Genomic DNA, 14,217 nt, shown 5'->3' with positions numbered 1-14,217 from the left:
ACCGGTAAAGCCCTCCATTGGACGAACTATGCTGAGGGATCCCTCTGGGAGCCAACCAAAGGCACGGATCTGGAGCCTAGGAGGCGGGATTGTCAAGCGGACCACTTTGGGAGGTCAAAGCTCCGCGGGGCGCGGCTTACTGGCGGAGCGAACTGTAAGGGGAGGGTCTTCACTTGTCGCCCGCGTGAACTCCAGTGTCCTGTGTTTGGAATGGACCCCCAAATCTGCCCCGGCCTAGGTCGCACCCGTCTCCGTTTAGACTACTTTGTTTTTGTATCACTTTCTCCTCCTTTTTATCTTGGAGTCCCTTTGGTCCGTCCCTGTGTCTTCGCTCTCAGATAGCCGAGTTTCGCAGATGCTCAGCTCAGGGGAGAAAATTGTATGCGGAATTAAGTCCTTCCTTCTTTAGGCAGTTGGATGGGTGGGACCAAAAGTCACTTGGTGTCCCGACAAGATTCGTTACTGTTGCTAAAATCGTCAGCTCTAATGCTTTGAGAGAGATAACTTCCTGCAAACCCAGAACTTTCGGATTACTTCCGAGCTTGAAGGTAAGACCCCCCACACACCCCGCGGAGAGTTTTTCTTTTAAACTTTTATGATACACCCGTAAAAACCTTAATTTTATTGCAGCTGTTACAACTGAAACTTGCTAAGAAAATTCCGTTAGTGACATTTATCGATGTTTGAAAAGCAAGTATTTTTTTAATTTTTAATTTTTTTTTTTTTTTTTGTAAAATAGCGGTTAGCACCCGGAGTGTTCGATGTTGTATAAGCGTGTGTTTTGATTTATAGCTTAGAAGGTAAGGAATTGGGGGAGATGAGTTACAGTAATACGGTTGTAAGATTATAACTCTGACATGATATTAACAAGTCAAAGGAACAGAGGTAAAAATAAAAGTAGTCAAATTCAGGAAATGAGCAGTCGGAGAATATTCTTAAATCCTAAGAGGAGCCCAAGTTACCTGTAAGTTTTTGGGAAACACTTAAAAGTAACTTTCCAGGATTACCAATTCTTGTGGCCAAATGAAGTTGGAACTTTTTTTCGTTTTCCCTTTTTTGTTTGTTTAGAATACTTTGGAGTCAAAATTTAATATGGTCCTTTTTTTAGGTGCCTCAAATTTTTTAAATAATGAAAGTATTTACTTCCTTTAATACATATCAGTGAAAGAAAATGAAAACTTTGTGACTAGAATCGAGTGTCAGCATATGTCTTCACGAAAAGTAACATTGGTAGAAAAGTGGACAGAGAGGATGGGGCTGGAAATCATCAGCTTTGAGACCTCAGTCACAATGGTTTATCTGTCAGAACTTATATTTTTTTGGAGTAAATTCAGTTTCATTACCTCTAAGGTCTCTTCCATGTGCTAAACTTCTGCCATATTCAAGAAGCTTTTACAAAGTCACACTGAAACCATTGCAATTAGAATAGCCTCTTAATTGTTGACCTTCCAGATGCATAAATGTGTCTCTTATGTATGTTAATAGGATACTTGGAAACTTGTGCCATTTATTTTCTTTTCTCCCACTTAGAAGTCTGGAACATCTAACTTTGTAAAGGCCCAGCTACAATGTACTCTGGCCTTCAGGAATTTGTTTCTGCTTGCGCTAAATATAGTCTTTTATACTGTTATACATTCTTACCAGTCCTAACCTTAAATTTGCAGAGCTTGGGCAAGTGTGGCTTAGAGGCTCACATACTATGTGTCTAAATATTTAAGTTATAAATCAAGATAACAAACTATCATAAAAAATATATATTCTGGGGCACCTGGCTGCTCAGTCAGTGGAGCGTGCAACTCTTGATCTCAAGGTTGTTAAGTTTGAGTCCCACGTTGGGTGTAGAGATTACTTAAAGAATGAAATCTTAAAAAAATAAAAATAAAAAATGTAATCTACTCTACTCTTTGACATATCTACTAAAATAATGATCTGGAAGGCCAGATTTAAATTTAGAATTCTCAGATTTCTAGCATTCTCAGATGCATCCCAATGCATCCCATTCTCTTCCCATTCCCAGTTTCTTCACCCACCACACCAGAAGAGACCATGCATGTGTGCATTCAACATGTCCAAGCTTATGTCCACATCCTTCACTATCTGCAGCTAGTGATGTGTAATCAGCAGCTCTGTCTGTCCTCTCATGTGGGCAGACATGGCCCCTTGATCTCACTGGACTCCTTCCACTTTGCAATTGGAGGAAGATCTTTCCAGGTAATTCAGTTATGTGTTATCAGGGTTCAATTAACTGTTTTCTCTCCTGTGTAATCAGCCATTCCCTTTCAATTAGATCATTCCTCATAACATTAGGAAAGAATTCCCACCACTATCACCGATTCCTGTTGGCTTAATCTCTGCTACCTTACTGAAACCATCCACTCTTCTCCACATCCATTGTTGTCACCCTACTCAAAGTACTGCCTCCTCTCATCAGGATGACTACACTGAACTTTTCTGTGATCTCCCTATATTCTTATTTTCTCAAATATGTTCTCCATTCTACCCAGAATGTTCTTTTCAAAACCTAAATATGATAATGGCTCTTTCCTTGCTTCCCACCTGCCAATGGCTTCCATTCCTTTTAGTATAAAGAGCAAATCCTTAATATCATCTACAGGACATATCATGATCTAGGACCTTCTTCTGTATCAAGGTAAAAACTCTTTAGTTTCTAGAGTGCACTAGAATATCTAGAATGCACTTGAATATCTTTCAGCCTAAAAATATCACATATGTATTTTCCACTGCCTGGAATGCTTTTCTCTTTACCTGATGCTTCCGTGATGGTTTGGATAATGAGCATAATGGAGGCAGGTATCATGAATGCCTCCAATATTTCTAACCTGCATGACTTGATGGACAGTGTTACCATTCACTGAGCTAAAAAATATTGGAAAAGTGACAAGTTTGGGCTACTCCTTGACCTTGGATATGATGAACATGAGATGCTGGTGAGAAGTCACATCCTTTGGATCTCAGCTTAAACCAGTTCTCACTTGTTTAGAAAAGCCTACTTTTTGGGGCGCCTGGGTGGCTCAGTCGGTTAAGCGTCCAACTTCAGCTCAGGTCATGATCTCCTGGTTCGTGGGTTCGAGCCCCGCGTCGAGCTCTGTGCTGACAGTTAGCTCAGAGCCTGGAGCCTGCTTTAGATGCTGTATCTCCCTCTCTCTCTGACCCTCCTCTGCTCACGTTGTCTCTCTCTCAGAAATAAAGAAAACATTAAAAAAAAATTTTTTTAAAGCCTACCTTTTCTTCCCCGTCAAGACTATATTCCTTCCTTGTTTGTTCCTGTTCTTTTCATCCCCATTTCTTTTTCTTTTGTTTGTTGTTGTCAACCCACTGATAATCTTTCCCACACCTTTGCATCCTCTCCTCTATAACAAGCGCTGTTGAAAACATACCATCATACACCCTGCTTCTCCATCTTGTTTGCAACCTTGAGGACACAGTCTGTACATTTGAAAGTTGTTCCTTCTCAGGGTGCCTGAGTGGCTCAGTCAGTTAAGCGTCCGACTCTTAATTTCATCTCAGGTCATGGTCTCACATCAAACCCCACATCAGGCTCCATGCTGGTCTTGAGCCTACTTAAGATTCTCTCTCTCCTTCTCTCCTCCCCCTCCTCCACTCACTCTCTAAAAAGAACAGAAAACTTGTTCCTTCTCTCTGATGTGGGGATCGCTTCCTCGGTTCTACGTCACAGAGTTTCAGGTTATTAGTACTCTTTCAGTGTCATGTCAAAAGCCCTCCCTTCTATCAGATTTTTGTGGTATGGCTGTACCATCCTTCACTGATTTCCTGATCCTTTTGCCAAACTTAATGAAGACTTAGATACTTTTCTCATGTTCATGCCCTCTACCCTTCAGCCAACATTTTTGTTGACCTCAGTGTCTGCACTAATGAGCCATCAAGTATTCTTGCCTCAGTGTTTCTTCTTGGACTTGCATTTCCATCTGTTTCAATACCAAAGTAGACCTTCCTTGATCCTTTTCATCACTCTTCCATCTCTGAAATCCTAAACTGCAGTGTTTAAATATTCACATTCTTCACTCCTCTATACCATTTCCTTCCCTTCGACCTCAAGAGTACTCACAGACTCTAGATCTTTCTTTTTTACTTAATTATGATTGCCAAGTAAAATATAGGAAAGACACCCAGTTAAATTTGGATTTCAGATAAACACTGAATAAATTTTTAACATAAGTATGCCCCATACAGAATTTGGGATGTATTTATACTAAAAAGATAATCTTTAAAAACATTTTTTTTTATTTTAATGTTTGTTTATTTTTGAGAGAGAGGTAGAGTACAAGGGGAGGGCAGACAAAGAGGAAGACACAGAATCTGAAGCAGGCTTCAGGCCCTGAGCTTTCCGGACAGAGCCCAACACAGGGCTCAAACTCCTGAACCATGAGATCATGACCTGAGCTGAAGTCGGACGTTTAACCCACTGGGCCACCCAGGCACCTCTAATTTTTTTTAATGTTTATTTATTTTTGAGAGAGAGAGAGATACAGAGTATGAGCAGGGCAGGGTTGAAGAGAGAGACAGAATCTGAAGCAGGCTCCAGGCTCCAAGCTGTCAGCACAGAGCCAACATGGGACTCAAACCCATGAACTGTGAGATCACGAAATGAGTGAAGTCAGACGCTTAACTGACTGTACCACCCAGGCACCCCAAAAATGCTCTTTATTTATCTGAAATTTAAATTTAACTGGTTGCTCCTTTTTAATTTTCTCAATAAATCTGGCAGTTCTATAGTAATCCATCCTTTCTATACTTTCTTCACTCTCCAACCTAGAGTCTATAGTATGTAATTGGTAGCAAACATTTACTAGCATCTCGGCTCCTCACACACTCTAATTCTCTTCATCTCCATGCTGCTGGTAACATCTATACCTTCCCTGTAGAGAAGCCTGAGCATTGTTCCCTCTTTGCCATTTAAATGTTTGGGATTGTTAGCCGTATGTCCCTCCTCTTGATCTCACTTTGCACACTTTTATGTGATAGTATGCATCACAGTGTCTTCTGCTAGCTCATAAATGCTGACAGTTCCAGACTTCCCTCCTGCCTTAACCTTGTATCTGATTACTGACTCTTATCCAGATGCCGAGTGGACATTGCCGCCCGTGTGGCCACAAACACCTCTGAGTTCATACCACCCATTCCCATCCCCCCCGTCTCATCTCCTACATTCCTTATCCTTCAGGCTACAGACTTGGGAATCTTTGACTTCTTTTTTCTCCCTTCCTCCACGTTCAATTGGTCACTGTCTCTCCTTTCTTACTGCTGCTTCTTGCCTTTAGCCCTCAGGTCAGCTTGGGTTTTGTCAATGATTTCCTTACTAACTGGTCCCTGTCTTCAGTCTTCCATCTTCTAAACTATGCTTCATGCTGCTACCAAATTGTATTTCTAAAGTAAATTTGGGGGTGCCTCAGTGGCTCAGTTGATGAAATGTCCAACTCTTGATTTTGGCCCAGGTCATGATCTCATGGTTTGTGGGTTCAAGGCCCACATTGGGATCCACGCTGAAGTGCAGAGCCTGCTTGGGATTCTCTCTCTCTCTCTCTCTCAGAAATAAATAAATTTTTTTAAAAAAAACAAACTTTAAAATGTAAACTCAGGGGGAGCCTGGGTGACTCAGTCGGTAAAGCGTCCAACTTTGGCTCAGGTCATGATCTCACAGTTCGTGGATTCGAACCCTGCGTCAGGCTCTGTGCTGACAGCTCAGAGCCTGGATCCTGCTTCAGATTCTTTGTCTCCCTCTCTCTCTGACCCTCCCCTGCTCACGCTGCCTCTCTCTCTCTTTCTCTCTCAGAAATAAGTTAAAAAACATTTAAAAAATTTAAAATGTAAACTCAGTTATTCTTCAGTCTCTTCAGGAATTCCCTTTTGCATATGGAATAAAAGTCACACTTTTGAGTGTAGATAAGAGCCATTCTTGATATATAATCCCAGCACTGTCTTTCTCACTCTATTACAGCTTCCCTCTATTTCATCTGTTCAGAACTATAATTGCCAAAAGAGTTGCACTCCCTGTCCCCATATGCATTCTGTTTCCTCTGCCTGGAATACAGTAATAAAGGTCTGCATACCTTGTCAGATTTAGTTTAAATATCTCCCTTGTGTGTTGCTCACTGACCGGTCAGTGACAATTGGGCATTCCTTTGTGCCACCATCATTCTGCATAGGATCATTGGTCTCTGCTTTTAACCCATAAGTTCCTCTTTGACAGAGATAATGCAGTATTTATATTTGTGTGCATAGTATCTGGGATATGGTCAGTGTTCAATGAATGTATATTGAAAAGACATCTATAAAGTGCAGGTTTGTGATCTTTACAGTTAAGATGGGGACCTGGGGCTACAAACTTGAATACAAAGTGGTCTTGGTAGATAGAAAAATTAAGGCAAACTGAATGTAGTTTAGTAAGAAGTGGTGAGGACTGTGGAAAACTAGGAATACTTGCCTTATCAACAAGCTATATTTGCTTCTCAAGTAACTGATTCTTTCCATATGGAAATGTAGTGGGCCTACTTGCTAAATATCTAGACCTTTTTAATGTCTAGATATTACACGTTTCCTAAGAAACTGTGTAATCCAAACAAAACTTATCTGTGAGTCATGTAACCCAGTCTGACTTCTGATCTAGGAAAGAACAACTTAATTTGCGTAAGGTAGCTTTTGAGAGTTTTGTTTGTTAATTCACAACCCTACCTTTGTCAGTTGCTGGAATAGATGCTAATTAAATGCGCTTGACCCTTGAAGGACACCAATGTCAACTATATGGGTCCACTTATACATGGATATTTTTGAGTAAATGCAGTACGGTGCTATAAATGTATTTTCCTTATGATTTTCTTAATATTTTTTCTAGCTTACTTTATTATAAGAGTACAGTATATAATAGAAACAATATACCAAATATATAATAATTGATTGTTATTGTTAAGGCTTCTAGTCAACAGCAGGCTATTAGTAGCTAAGTCTTTGGGGAGTCAAAGGTTATATGTGGATTTTTGACTGCACAGGTAACGGTTAGCACCTCTAGTCCCTTTATTGTTCAGGGGTCACTTTATACTCAGATTTCCAGCCATAATAAATGTTTGTTACCAGTGCTTAGAGCTGCCTGCTGCACCTCTTAGAATCTGTTCCTCTGTACATGACGCCCTCCAGTATTCCTGAGCTGAACTATATTTTCACTGTGCCAGTATACTATCTTCTGGCCTTGTCCAGGTGCCTGACACCCTTGACTATAGGTCCTTGTGCTTTGTACAACCCTGTATTAACCTTAAAGACATCTCTTCTACCAGTCCATCTTAGACTTCTCTAAGTTCTGCTTCTACCACATTGATCTGCTCATCTTTATGTAGCTTTCTCTTTTGAGCTGTTGCTTGTAAAGAGTGGTTCTGTGCTTTAGTGGTTCTGCCTGACCTTTACAGCTACCATGTTGTCATTTCTAATTTAGTCCACGTCTAGTACAGGGGCCAGCAAATTTGTTTTTAAAGAGTCAAGTAATAAATATTTTAGGCTTTGCAGACCACATAGTCTTTGTAGCAAATATTGTTTGTTGCACAGAAACAGCCATAGACAGCATGTAAATGAATGGGTGTGATTATGTTTCAGTAAAACTTTATAAAAATAGGAAGCGAGCTAGATTTCACTGCAAGAGATAGTTTACCAACTCTTGCTTTAGGATTTTGATTTCTACTTTATACCATGTGAAAAGATAGTTGAAGATCTCATCCCACACTCCCCTCATGCTGCGTCAGCCACCCAGGCACCCCTGTCTGTTCCTTAATCATGAGACCCTTTGCCCATTCCTGCCTGAGACCCTTTGCCCTCAGTGTTTCCCTTGCCTGGAATGCTTCCTCCTTCCCACTCGCAACCCTTCTTGCAGATTCCCTACAGCCTTTCTTCCTTGACCATTCAATTGAAGGTGGTTCTCTTTTCATCATTCTCTATCACAGTATTCTCTTTCTTTCAGAGTACCTATCATAGATTATAATTACTTTACAATTATTTGTTTACTTTTTATCATCTCCCTCAGTAAACAGTAAGCTCCATAGGACACAGACCATCTTTTTTTTATTCGCTCTGATTCACCTATGTATCTGTAGAATCTAGCAAAATGCCTTATATGCGTTCAGCACTCAACAAATGTTTATTGGACATATCAGTATAGACAAATCAGTCAGTGAGTCAGTCTGAATTATTATTTTTTATGAATATAATTTATTGTTAAATTGGCTTACATACAGCAACTCCAAATGCTCATCCCAACAAGTGCCCTCCTCAATGCCCATCACCCACTTTCCCCTCTCCCCAGGTCATGATCTCACTGTTGGTGGGTGCAAGCCCTGCATCAGGCTCTGAGCTATTGGCCTGCTTCCGATTCTGTGTCTCCCTCTCTATCTGCCCCTCCCCTCCTTGCACGAGTTGTCTCTCTCTCTTTCTCTCTCTCTTTCTCAAAAAAAAATTTTTTTTAAATTTAAAAACACATAGAAAAGTAACCAAATAAAAATGGGGTGCCTGAGTGGCTCAGTCAGTGGAGAGAATTATCTGTTAAATTCAGCAGCCACTTTCAGTTCAGTTGGATATCTCAAAAACATTTCAGATTTATCATTCGGTTCTTTCTCACAGTATTTTACAGGTTCCTCCTCTTCTCAAGCATTATTAGGTGGTAGAGGCCCTCAAGTTTCAATTCAAGGATGCATTTTTCCCCCCTCACATTATTTTTCCTGGCCAATCTCAAACATGCCATAACTTTGGTAAATTGGCTTTATAGTTACAGCTCCCCAGTGAACATCTCTAAACCTGACTGCTCCTCTGTGTTTGTGACCTAACTACTCAGCATCTTCCACAAGTATGTCAAAGACACCTCAAACTCAACATTTCTATGGCAGAGATGGCTAGTGTATGTTTTTCCCCTTCTTCTTACTACTGAACCTTTATTTCATTTAGTTTGCAATGTACCTAGCTTAATAAGAAAAAAGTAGCCTGCCCAACCTCCCTTACTCTTGGAGATAGCAACGATATGGTGGAAGTCTTTGGGTGAGGCTTTAAGGAAGCCTCTTTAAGGGTGGGAAGAGACACTTAGCCTGTTTTCCCTTCCCCCTTTCTCTTCTGCCTGGAACTTGGATAAAGGAAAAAAAAGAAAGGACAGTAAATGATCAAGATTGAAAGCTTTCAGCCCATGTATTTCTTTATTCAACATTTTAGATGAATTGAATGCTCTCTTCTTAACCAGTAATATCATTTTCCAACAAATATGAGCCAACCACTTGCTCAACCACAATCTTCTTTCCAGTTTGAGTATATACTCGAGTTCACCAGAAGGAGAGCAAAGTAGAGGAAATCGAAGTTAAAAATTATAAGTGAGGGAGTGGCCCACTGCTTAAAGGCTTTAGTGTAGAGCCAGAAGGAACCACAAAGCAGAAAGAAGGTATAAAGAGTAAAAGGGGTCTATAGAATAAATAGAAACCATCCACAAATATGTCTCTTCTGGAGTTAATTTTGCTGCTAGAATTTTAATATGAGAGGACATCAGATCATTTTAGAAAGGGATAGGAAGCCTATTAAGATGTATGACAGGAGTCTTACTCAACGTTGTAAAGCTCTTAAAAGCATGTTTTGTCATTCCACTTAGCTCTCTGGGAAGAAGGAACATTTTTAGCTGATGTCTGGTGGGTAGAGGGTAAAGTCTATTATAACCATGAAACCTAGGTATGGCAAGAAGGTGTAAAGAAAAATGATAAACTCATAGAATGTTTGGATTAAACAACCAACCCTGTACCCAATTTGTGAATAATTTTTACCACATATCCTTTCCTTCTCAAACAGGAAAATTTCACCTCCAGAATAACTATTCTCAGCTTTATAGATGTAGCCACACTGTCAGACCATTACTGTGGGTAGAAGGGTAATATTTACTGAGTGCCTCATACAAGCCTCTTATTTGTGGACATTTCACTTTGTCCCGTGCTTTCAGAAAAGTTTTCCAAGGCACTTCAAAGCTGAGCTGGAATGGCACATTCATTCTGACTCTAAAGCAGTTTTCTTTCTAATGTGTCCTGTCTTGCAAGGGAAAGCAGAAGCTTAAAGCATCAAAAAAATTTTTAATGTTTATTTTTGAGGGGTGGGGGTTGGGGACAGAGGACCCAAAGCAGCCTCTGTGCTGACAGCAGAGAGCCCCACGAACTCAGGAGCTGTGAGATAATGACCTGAGCCGAAGTCCACCACCTTGCTGACTGACCCTTTAAAGCATCAGATTTTAAATTCAAACATTAACCAGGCCTTTTTAGAAGTTTCATTCAATTAAATTGCTATCTTCAGAAAACAGTCATTCAAAAAAGATACCATGTTTCTTAGGGCACTGTTGCTTTTTATCTTTCAGAAAACAATAGGCCATGATTACTTCTAGAGGAATAAGTGTTAGTCAGGGAGAGTCGGGGAAGACCAACAGACCTATAGAAACAGTGGCCTCAGCTTTTAGAGGAACTTTATAATTCAGTTGCCCAGAGAAAGTCTGGGTAACCTGAACATCCTGAAGCAAGTCTAACAGATTCCAAGGGGCAAGGGGCATGTCCTACAGTTAGAAGAAAACAGTTTTGTGCAAACACTGCACCTAGAACCAGGAAATTAGACAGCTGTGACTATCACAAAATTATCATTTCATTATTTTAGTCTTACAGATTTTGCTTTGAAAAGCTTTTCGGTATAATTTATGTACAGAGCCTTGAAGTAACATGTATCTTGCCGTAGATTCAAGTGCTGGCTCTTCCTGATTCCCATCAGATGAATAACTATTTCTATACCATTTGACTGAAAAATAGATGTATAATTAAACAGCTAAACTAAAGGACCATCAAATACATAGCCACTTTTTTAGTTAACTTTTAAATCTAACACAAGCTACATTGCAATTCCTATTCTTTTTTTTTTTTTTTTTAAGAATTTATTTTTAAGTAATCTCCACACCCAGCATTGGGCTCAAACTCACAATGCTTAGATCAAGTCACTCACTCCACCGACTGAGCCAGTCAGGCACCCTTGTAATTCCTGCTCTTAGAATTTTAATTTTCTTTTCTCTATATTAGATTTTACTGCCTGAAAAATACTGAGTTCTACACTATTGTCACTAGGAGTTTTAACATGTATTAGTGATGAGGACCAAAAAAAAAAAAAGGTACAAATCTAGTACCTGGAAACCTTGAATACCAAGGCACAAAGCCTCAGGGCAAAATTTGCTATATCCAGTCTTGCCAGCAGAGATGGACAAGTCCAAGTGCCAAAGTGGATAACTTTGTTTTTGTAAAGTTATTGTAACTTGGGTAGAATTTGCCTTGAAGTCTTAATCTTGCCATCTGAGTTCACAAATCCTAGCAGTGTACGTTGCTCATCACTTTGATACAGTCACAAGTGTGAGGAGTATAGGATGTTCAGTCTCTCCAACTTCTTCACAGTGAACTGTCAGCACATAGGCACAGGGGTTAGAGTCACAAAAGTTGTAAATACCAAGGGAAGTGCTTCAATGAATATCATAGGAAATAAGCCTAAAATAATGCAGCACCAATATCACTACAGGTATGCAGTCATCATGTGTTTTGCTTATAAATGAATAAATAACTTAGTTTGGGGATTAAATACTGTTTCTGATACTCCAGGTAGAAGCATTAAAACAGAAAAACACAAATACATTAGTGGCAAATGATACCGATGTTTTTGAAGATGTGAAGGACATCATTATTTCTATTGGGATACTAATAATGCCTGTTACCCCTGTATAACTAATTGAAAATATAAATCATATTTACCTCAACTCACATTGCCTCTTCTGCCTCCCAGGATAATCTGTCATGTTTATGATGAGAGATTTTAGTAATTAAAAAAATTTTTTTGCTATTCAGTGATAACATTTTCTACAGTTTCTTTTTTAAAATATTTTTTAAACTTAAGCATTTTTTTAAATGTTTTATTTATTTCTGAGAGAGAGAGAAAGAGAGACAGCATGAGCAGAGGAGGGTCAGAGAGAGAGGGAGATACAGAATCTGAAACAGCTCCAAGCTCTGAGCTAGTTGTCAGCACGGAGCCTGACGCAGGGCTCGAACCCACAAACCGTGAGATCATGACCTGAGCCGAAGTCGGACACTTAACCAACTGAGCCACCAAGGTGCCCCTACATTCTTTGATATACTACCACTTATGCTAGAGGTGCTTGCTTCTCTTACTTACTACCTATTATGAATTCCCTTTTTCAGTTTATTTTCAAGTAATTATTAGTCTGCTTTTTATTTTCCTTGTGCATTCGGTATTTAGTTAGCAGGTGCTTATTTTTTGTTTGTTTTTATTTAAGTAATCTCTATACCCAACATGAGACTTGAACTCACAACCCCAATATCAAGAGTCTTCAGATGCCCCCAGTTAGCAAATACTTATTGAGCATCCACATGCTGTTCCTCACGGAGCAAACCTTACTTTCTAGTCACAAGATCTGTTTCCAATAAGCCTTTCAGTGGTGCTTCATTATTGAAGACTCTTCTCTCATTTCTTACTCATTTATTCATACACAAACAGTAGTGAGTATCTGTATGTACCCAGGACACCATGACAATATCAGTGAGAAAATAGATATAAAATTATAGCACGGTTGTTAAAATAATACAGTGGTAGCATGAAATATGTACATTGAAAATAGAAAAGGCAGATCAACGGCTGTGTCTGGAGAAACGGGGAAAAGCATTCTGGAGAAGACAGTGTTCAAGCAGAATTAAAAATTAGGAGGCAAAGAAGACAGAAGGACTTTTGAGGCTGAGGAAAGAGCATTTGGAAAAAGATAAGGAATGACATGTTCAATGTGCTACTCTCTGTAAGAACTTCATTGTAGTTCAAGTATAAAAGACATGAAGTGCCATAAAAGGAGAAGAGTCTCTCAAATGGGCTAGAGCCAGATTGCGAAGGGTTTTGCTCACGACTGCCTTGGCATGCTGAAGAGTCAGTGAACACATCTTATTAACTTAAGGGCTTTAATGAGGAAGAGTGAAAAATGTTCCTGTAACTGTGTTTCATTTCCTGCTAATTGCTCATGAGTTTCACCAGGTGCTGCTTCATGACTTTAGCCGAATAGTTCTGCTTAGCATACAGGACTCGTTTGCCTTTAGACTATCATGTAATACTTAAACACTCTTCCAGTTATCACAGCTTTCTCGCAAACTGAATAATAATAGGCACAGTTTGAAATTTGAAATTAGATTTCCTTTGGCTCTTACTAGAAAATTGTTGGGATTTAAAATGTAATATTCATTTCACACAACTAATCTCTTCATTTAGCTGAAGTCATAAATATTTCTATTTATGATTACTTTTTTATTTAAAAGCATACAAATACTTTGAAAGTAAAATCATTAAATACTTTTATGTTGGTCATACAACAATACTTAGGTAACTTCTTCTTGCTATTTCTCTATTTTTTTAAATTTAAATGTCTATGAAGAGATTTTGCCACACGTATAAATGCCAAAGCAGGGGAAAATGGTTTAAAATACTGTTAAACTAAATAAAGCCAATGAAGGTTAAACCAGTGGTTATTCTTATGGGAGAGGCCAAGTCAATACTTACCCCATTCTTGAGAAGAAAAATCTGAATGTGGAATGTTTGTGGTATTAAAGTAAGCCTTTCTTTAAGTTCAGGAAACATATATTAAGTACTTACTATATGCCAAACTCTATTTTAGTCACTGGAAATACAAAAATGAGTAAAACGTCTTTGGCCTCAATGAACTTGTCATCTACTAAAGTGTTAAATTGAAACATATAAAATTGCTTTTTTTAAGGTCAAAAATGGTCAAATATCAGTTCAGCCTAACATACATGTGTAAACAGATTTGCCATGATAGAGATAGGAAAGAGGTACTACACGCACTCGGAAAGTGCTTCATGCTGCCTAGAGCACTCAGTGAGAGCTTCCCAAAGGAGATGGCATTTGAGCTGAGTTTTAGAAAATGATTGGGAGTTCACTGTGTGTTTACAGGAAGCAAAGAGAATGAGGGCATTCCAGAAATAGGAAACAGCATGTGCAGAGTTGTTGAAGCGAGAATGAGCCCTAGTGTATGTGGGAAATTGCACATAGTTCACGCTGGTTGGAATGCCAGATATGCTGGGGGTGATAGGAGACAAGGCAGGTGAAGTAAGCAGAGGGCAGATGGTGAAAGGTTCAGTGTTTTAA

General features: G+C 39.3%; 1 long non-coding RNA gene across 1 annotated transcript in view; it reads left to right on the top strand.

Annotated features, from left to right (window-relative positions):
* Positions 1-175: 175 nt before the first annotated feature.
* LOC144217385 (uncharacterized) overlaps positions 176-14,217 on the top strand; it is a 31,703-nt gene continuing 17,661 nt past the window's right edge. Inside the window, exon 1 of the long non-coding RNA XR_013330896.1 lies at positions 176-548. This is a non-coding gene — a long non-coding RNA (uncharacterized LOC144217385). The remainder of the gene's footprint in view (positions 549-14,217) is intronic.

This window comes from Crocuta crocuta, unplaced genomic scaffold (genome assembly GCF_008692635.1).
Source record: "Crocuta crocuta isolate KB4526 unplaced genomic scaffold, BGI_CrCroc_1.0 scaffold396, whole genome shotgun sequence".
Classification (NCBI taxonomy): Eukaryota; Metazoa; Chordata; class Mammalia; order Carnivora; family Hyaenidae; genus Crocuta; species Crocuta crocuta.
The sequence above is the reverse complement of the archived record's forward strand: the minus strand, read 5'-3'. Positions and strand labels throughout refer to the sequence as shown.